Source organism: Ostrinia furnacalis, unplaced genomic scaffold, assembly GCF_004193835.3.
Source record: "Ostrinia furnacalis isolate ACB-3 unplaced genomic scaffold, ASM419383v2 OfSCF5082, whole genome shotgun sequence".
Classification (NCBI taxonomy): domain Eukaryota; kingdom Metazoa; phylum Arthropoda; class Insecta; order Lepidoptera; family Crambidae; genus Ostrinia; species Ostrinia furnacalis.
This window is the reverse complement of record NW_021135321.1, coordinates 230,417-239,068: the sequence shown is the minus strand read 5'-3', so window position 1 is coordinate 239,068 and position 8,652 is coordinate 230,417.

Here is an 8,652-nt window from a genome sequence, read left to right as displayed (position 1 = left end):
ATTATCTCGGCCGACATAGGCGAGTGACGGAGGCCTGCTAAAAAGCTCACTTGTTTGAACAGATCTATTTGCACCACCCAGCTGATTGGCCTCAGGCGCGGACCTACTATTTTGCAGCTCTACCAGAGCAAGTATCTTCCATGGCTGTTGAGTTCTCTGCAGTTTCTACCAGCGAAGATTTGAAAGCAGTTGCATTAAACGTGTATGTGATATGTATCAAGAATACCATTGTTCTTGTAGGTATTAAAGTACGAAATTGCCGTTTTGAATGAAGAAAATATCGTCAATTTTATACTGTAACCGTTTTGTTTCTTAATTTTTTAATTTTACGTTTATGGTAATATTATTTCATGTTTCAGGCGACAATGCTACTTTCCAGAAGAGAGACCTCTGAAATATTTTAAAATATATTCCTACAACCATTGCAGGCAAGAATGTTTGACAAACTTCACCTACGCACAGTGTGGTTGCGTCATGACTTATATGCCATGTTTGTATCAGTTAATTTTTAAATCACTGTAAAATTATCTTGATTCCTTTTTTCCAAAAGATTTTGCATTTTTCAAACTACTCAATTACTTATTTGGTTAAATTATGTTTTTTTTTTTCAGTTCATACTAACCAGAAACTATGTTCATCATGGAAACAAATATCCTGTTCTATGAGAGTTAATGGTTAGTTTAAAAAAATCTGAACTATGCAGCAAATGCCATTACAATATTACTGGCAAATAAGTAATTTTTGTTTTGGTTTTATTTATTTTTAGATATTTTTTCAATGGGAGGCAGTAAACACCTGCAAAAGTGTACATGTCTACCAGCATGCAACTACATACAATATGACGCTGACATACATAAAACAGATTATAATTTGGATGATTTTCAGTCTATACGGACACACAAAAAGAAGAAGTTGCTTAAGGCGTTGCTTGGCGGCCCGAAAGATATCAAATGGTACGTACACGTACATAGGTATAACTTTGAATTTTGTCAAAGCCAGCTATACAACCTTTGTGTAGCTATACAACCAAATGTTATTTTACTATATAGGGTCCTTCTAAATCAGCTACGTTCCGTTTAATGGGAGCATGTATACGTCACACTGAATACGTTCCCAAAGTTTGAGCCAAAAATTCAGGCTAGTTTCCGAGATAATTAAGGAAACAACTTCATTTCTTATAAACCCAATACAACACCCTGTTCAGCTGATTCACTACTACACTGACAAAAATCTGCACGCACACGAGCTTACGTAATGGCCGCCATTGCGCTTGTGCTGCCGTTGGGCCACTGGCCGCGAGAACACAAGAGTGCCGCCGGACGACGGACCGGCGGGCGGCGCCACACAAGCTATTCTAGGGCTACTACTAGTTATTTAAGGAATTAAATTAAGCAGAAAATTAAAGTTTATTTATTTTTGGTAACATAAAAAAATCTTATGTGGTAAGTACTTATTTAGTGGCCTTAATGGAATGATGTTTATTCAAAAGTTCGTTAAAATACTTTTGCGCTTGTAAAAATCTTTTATTTCAAACGTAGCAACGAAACGAAGCAAAAAAGTTAGTTGCCGAAATCAATGACTTATTTTTATGCCATACACAAATGGGATAGTTACCATGACTATGAAATTTAGAATTACGGTTATTATTACGATAAAGCAGGCACATTTTTCATGTTAATTTTAATCGCTTAATATCCCCTTAGCAAATTAAATAAAAATGTGATTCGTAATTGACTCGATCATAGCAGAAACTAAACGCTATCGAATTATCTACCTGTGATTATTCGCAGTCTTTAGTATTCCGAAGTAAATAAGTAAATAATTGTTCCCAACTATCAATTTTAAACTGAAATAATAATCATTAAAATCATCGTAGAAACAAAAAAAAAATATAAAAGTAAATAATGATAGTTTTATTATTATTAAGATTAGAAAGAATTTTGGAGTTGACATCCTTATTTATGCGTGGCGGAGTCGGTGGTATCAAAGACAGCCGTCCCTCACAATAGCCGACCGCGCTAGTGTTGTAAGAACCTCGAGTCTTTAATTAAAGTCTTTATTTTGAGACTTGAGTTTATTTTTAAGACTAGGACTCGTTAGTCACATGAATAAGGGAATAATTGAGTCTTCCGAGTCCTTTCGAGTATTTTAAGTTCTTTGAGCTAGACTGAATCATGACATGAACTTGAGTTGGTGTATACTAATAGGCAATAATGAGTGATTTCATATCATCATCCGTATGTTATATCCTAATTGAAAATAAAATAAATCGCACAATACAAATGTAATATCAATAAAATTGCATTAAACGCAAATAATCGAATCAGAAGTATCCATCTAAAGACTGACGATTTTCGTAATCAAAAAGTTAAAACGGTCCAATAAAATAATAAACACACAGTCTTAATTCATAGCTATTTTATTTTCTTCAAACTTTTAATAAGTAAGATTCCAAGACTCGAGTGTCGTATCGTACAACACTAGCCGGCGCGCAGCAAACGAACTTTTAGACACGTGCCGCCGCCTTTAGACACGTGCCGCCGGCCGCCGGCTAGCGCAATGTACACTCACCAAAATAAAATTAAGAAATGCAACAAACTTTTTTTTACTATTCAAATTAAAATTGTGTTTATTGTTAAATCACAGGTACATAAGATAGGTCATAAATAAATACCAAGTTGGAACGGAAATGATTCGGAAATTTTATTTAACTAATTAGGTACCTACCTACCTCATCTACTTTTCTATTGTAATAGAAATGATGACATTAACGATTAATTTAAGAATGGACTTTGATTTAGGATAAATGGAATATCAATACAAACAAATTGAAGAGTTTTATTTGCTTCAATAGTCTAATTTAATGTTTCTAAATAATTGACTAGGCCATTGAATTACCTTCACAAAACAATAAGTTCGATTAATTTTTAATTATTATCTGTTATAGGATATTTTACCATGAAATACTCAACACCACAATTTAGATTCGAATCAATTGAAATCGAAAGCAAGCAGATAAAATAATAAACAAATAAGTTTCTTTTTTGTCGTCGACTGTACGCTTATGCCAACTTTTCGGCTCTTGCTTTGGCGGCGTCGGCGTCTTTGTGTCAACAAAAGGCGTGCGGCTTGTCGGCATTTGTCGGCGCGTGCGCTTTGATTTAATTCAGTTTTTGATTAGCTTTCTTGTGTGAAGGTGCGTTTTGTAGTGCTCGTGAAGTGAACTATGACGCACAGATGCACAAATGCAAATAAATTTACTAAGACGCGCCTTAAAAATCATGGCCTTTGCTGATTGATTTTTCGATGGTATCGTGAGTCCGTTTTACTGTGATTAACATAAGATAATAAGGATAGACAACGATATGAGAGTAGGCCTGCAACATTAAAGTGATAGCTCGCCCAATCAGTCGATCAGCTAATCGGCTATCAGCTGTGACGACTGCTGTGAGTTGTTATGACGTGAGTGTAAACAACAAAAAAGTGTGCAGTGGTAGTGAGCTTTGTGTGTGTTGTGTCTCGTGTTCCTGTGCAGAATGAATACACTACAGCTTTGTTGTGTGAGTAAAAAATACAGCATGTTCCATTATGTAAGACGAAATGAATTTTTATTTTTGTTAGAAAATGTAACTTTGTAAAATCATTATAAAACACATACTCAAATTTGGTGAACTTGTTCAGTGTACCGTATAGATGCCCCCATTAAAAGGAATGTAGCTAGTTTAGAAGGACCCTGTACAACCTTTTTTAATATTCATATTTTTTTAGGGATAAAAAAAGTACAAGTGTGCATATATTTTTCAAGAAACCAATGTTTATGGCAATACATCGGTCGGAACTGTTTGGGATAACCGATTTTCTTGGCATCTGTGGCGGCCTTCTGGGCTTATTCTTGGGATTCTCATTCTTAAGCATTGTGGAGATCTTCTATTTTCTCACTTTTAGGTAAGGTAATCAAATGATGTATCTTCTTAATCTATACTAATAAAGAGGAAAGATTTGATTGTTTGTTTGAAGGGAATAGTTTGTCAAAAAGGTACGTTCAGAAATTAATATTGCGATTTTATAGCTAAGTTCAGACATTTTTTACTGGTGCATAAATTGCAATGCCAGATTGCAGTTGTTGAGATGCCAGTTTTTTTCTAATTAAATCCATTCTTACTCCCTTAAAATGTATGAAACTTGGGTCGGTTTTCTACTTCTACTAATAGATAATGTTATTGGCTATCGCATGATATAAAACATTTGCATATTAATTCTAAGTTACTCACGTTTTCACTTGTTTTTGATGGAAGAGGTGAAAACTAATAAATTAACTTTAAAAAAAATAAAACCGACTTCAAATGCGTGAACACAAAAAAGAACTAAAAATTAAAAATATTGCGTATAAAAAAGTTCATCCCCAATTTTCCACCCTTGGGGGTGAAATATTTTCTTCAAATTCGCATGAAACCACCCTTTTGATAATACCTATTCAACAAAAAAATAATCGTTCAAATTGATTTATAATCGGCGGAGATATTGCGTATAAAAAAGTTCATCCCCAATTTTCCACCCTTGGGGGTTGTTTTTTCTATTATTAAATTTAAATGGGACCACCCTTGAGGTATTACCTATACGCCGAAAAAAGATTTGTTCAAATCGGTTCATAATTGGCGGAGTTATCGCGTAACAAACATAGAAAAAAAAAAAAAAAACATACGGGTCGAATTGAGAACCTCCTCCTTTTTTGAAGTCGGTTGAAAATGAAAAACTTAAATCCTCGTATATTTGCGAGCAATGGGTCAAGCCGAAAATTTGAAGTTTTTTCATCAATAAAACGTCCATAGATTACGCCCTTAAAGTTTGATCACTACATGCCCGGACACACTGTATAGTCTGCACCAACCATAGATAGAATTACCTTCTAAAGCCTGGTCCGTGAGCACGTAGAATTTTGTCCAATGACCCCAAGCTACCCATCCTTATCGCTCGCGCGTAATTATATTTCTGTCGCGACTGTGCGACGCACTTACGACACCGTACGACGGGGTCATTGGACAAAATTCTACGTGCTCACGGACCAGGCCTTAGTATGATATTAGTGCTATACATCTCAGTATACATTGTACTTACAACAGCAAAAATCTGATTCATCTTGACACATTCACCAAAAATATCAAAATTGCCTTCACATACAAAGTTAATTGTTGACTATACAGGGTGTTAGGTAAATGGGTATATGAGCCGACACTAGCCCATGTTGACATGGTCATATAAATGGTATGGTGAAGTTAGAAAATTGATATCTTCATTTTAATTATTTTATTTTTCATACAAATCGGATTTTATAAAATTTATATTGTATGAAAATTTAAAAAATCAAAATGATGATATCAAATTTCTGACTTCACCATACCATTTATATGCCCATGTTAACATGGGCTAGTGTCGGCTCATATACCCATTTACCTAACACTCTGTAGAAGTTTGTAGTATTTGTTGATGAAGGCAAATATTGATTTTGCGAAGTCACCTTTTTTTTGTTTGTGACAATATATTTATTTATTGAAACTTACGTTTTTTCCGTTCTTCAAGAAGCTATCGTTCGTTTCGAGAAGCTTTATGCTTTATTTCAATATGCGTTAGCTCAATGCCTAACTATCTATATATACATTTATACAGGGTGGAAACGATAAGTGATCTCACTCGATTATTTCTAAACTATACAATATATCAAAAAATAATTACTGATCCTGAAAGTGCTTCATGAGCTCTATCAAATGGTATTAATAATAGGTTTCTGAATAAACTGGATCTATCCGAAAATTCAATGTTTCCAGCTTCCATACATTTGGTAAGGTCACATTATTTTAAAAACTACACATGATATCGTAAAACTAATTACTGATTCTAAAAGTGCTTCACAAGCTCTATCCAATGGTATCAATATTAGGTTACAGAATAAACGGGATCTATCAAAAAATTCAATGTTCCCGTCTTCCATACATTTAGTACTACCACAGTCATGACACTCATCTCTTGACAATATTATTGCAAGTAAAGCCTAAAACTAATGTTTTCCATGAATAATTTTAAAGAAGAATACAATTTACGAGTTTATTTTAAGAGTTTATTATTCAATAAAAAAAACACACTCCTAAATTGTGTGTCTGGCATACATTTAGTATGGAAGCTGGAAACATTGAATTTTCAGATAGATCCAGTTTATTCTGTAACCTATTAATCGTACCGTTTGAAAGAGCTCATGAAGCACTTTCAGGATCAGTAACCAGTTTTTCAATATCTTGTATAGTTTAGAAATAATCGAGTGAGATCACTTAACGTTTCCACCCTGTATTTACACACGGCGCGTGTGCACGCATACATAGCTACATGCGCCAAGATTAGTTCAAGTACCCGGTGTGCCATTGCTGAATGCCTTCTACCTGTAGTATTGAATTTCCTATTATTTCGTTTAAGGGTCTACAAAACAATAAGACGCGATTTGAAGACTGAGAAATCGGAGGACCTACCAAACATTCGAGACGTCGAGAAGTTACATGACGAGATCACAGAACCTCCGCTGAATCTTGAATAGAGTTCTGGCAAACGATGAAATTTTGATGAAGTTATCAAATTGCAATGTGAAATAGCATTTAATATTTTAGGATTTTTACTACCATTGTGGTGTGTCAGGTGGCAGAAAGGCGACAGATGCAGGCCGCTACTAACCGGTCAATATGGAAATCATTATCAGGGCCTAAACTACTTCTGACTGTTTTTTGCTTATACTTATAACATTATAAATGCGAAAGTAATTTTGTCTGTCTTATTTTCACGCCTAAACCACAAAACCGATTTTGATGAAATTTAGCATAGAGATATTTAGAGTCCCGGGAAAGGACATAGGACAGTCTTCATCCCGGTTTTTGAAACAGGGACGCGGGCAATAAAGTTTTTCTGTGACAGACAAAATTCTATGCGAGCGGAGCCGCGGACGGAAAGCTAGTGGACGTCTAAATCACAAGGCGAAACATGTTAGTGGAAATTCAAAATCTGTTTGATTCACTTGCCCCCTTCACACTGATATTGAAAGAAGAATGGTTATACATTTGAAAATATTAAGGATAATCACATACCTAATGTTCAGATGTTTTAAAGAAGAAACCTTGAAGATAGAACTACATGGATTTTGAGATGCATCCGAGAAGGCATATGCCTCAGTTAATTATTGCAGAATAATTAACTTAGATGGCACTATAACCACTAAACTGATTGCAGCTCGAACAAGAGTTCCTGTTATGCCAGTTTCGTTACCTAGGTTGGAACTTTGTGGAACAGTACTGTAGTCCAAATTATTGAGGCATGTAGCAGAAGCAATGCGATACTGAAGTACTATTACCACCCGGCAAGTGGCAAGTGGCATAGCCCGTTAGCAAGTTGAAGTGGTAATTGGAAGGGTACATAGTACGTAGAACTGATGGCCGATAGGGCAGCAAGGTTCTGGAGTGGAAGCTACGTACCGGAAAGTGCAGCGTAGGACGTCCATCCACAAGGTGTACCGACAATCTTATAAAGGTAGCAGGAAGGAGCTGGATGCAGGCCGCCACCAACCAGTCTTTATGGAAATCATTGGAGGAGGCCTATGTTCACCAAAGGACGGCCTATGGCCGAAATTATGATGATGATGAAATGGCCATTAGGATGAGAATAGTCTAAACACTTTGCATAACGTTAGATATAGGCCAAGAGCTTCCTTTTTATGGTAAAAAAAAAACAGAGTTTCAACCCGGCGAGGATGTGGTACAAAAAGTATAAGTCAGGGATATGGAGGGTAATTTTGTAGATGTTTTCCTACTAAGCGGTAATTCAAAAATATTTATCAAGAAAATTAAGTAGCAGTATTAGAAGCTGTAATAAGCATGCTTTCAAATTAAAATAAATATTCTTAATCAGTTTGGTACCTATGGTATTTTTGACAAAATTTTGACTTTTTACGTTTGCTCACGACGTCCTTTTCCTTTCACCGGCAACGGTTTACTCGCTAATGTCATGCAAAGGGGAGTAAAATTCAATCAATCCAGCTACTGAGATTCTTAACAGCACACGGCTGCGGGATAAATAACTGTACACAAAAATAAGAAGGGTGGCGTCAAATTGACCCCGCCACATCCTCGCCGGGTTAAGTATCGCATGAAATTGTAAAACAATAGGTTGGCAAATTATGTTGTTAATGATGTTGCAGTAATTTTGCTTGACCAATGTTGAAATTTGTTGATTATTTAATTTTATTTGTAATTGTGAATTTTGAAAGAACCTAAGTTGATCATACTTACATTGTGTATGTCACACTTACATAACTACTGGGCTGAGTGTGAGTTTAGAACAAAAGTCCTCACAAGTGAACGCGTTAGAAAAATTTATGAAAAATTTTGTTTTTGAACGTTTCCGCTAGGGGCGCTGTACAGTCCGTATTCACACTAGGCCCTTTGTTTACTTAGTAAATGTAACTTGCACATGTAACAATCACTTTATGAAAGTCCGGTCGTACTTTAGTGGCCGGCATGTTATTATGTTTACAATAATAGACAAATGCATCATATCATTCATTAAATGAGTAGCTAGCAAGTCGACTTTATTGCTTTTTAACCTAAGCAAAATCGTATAACA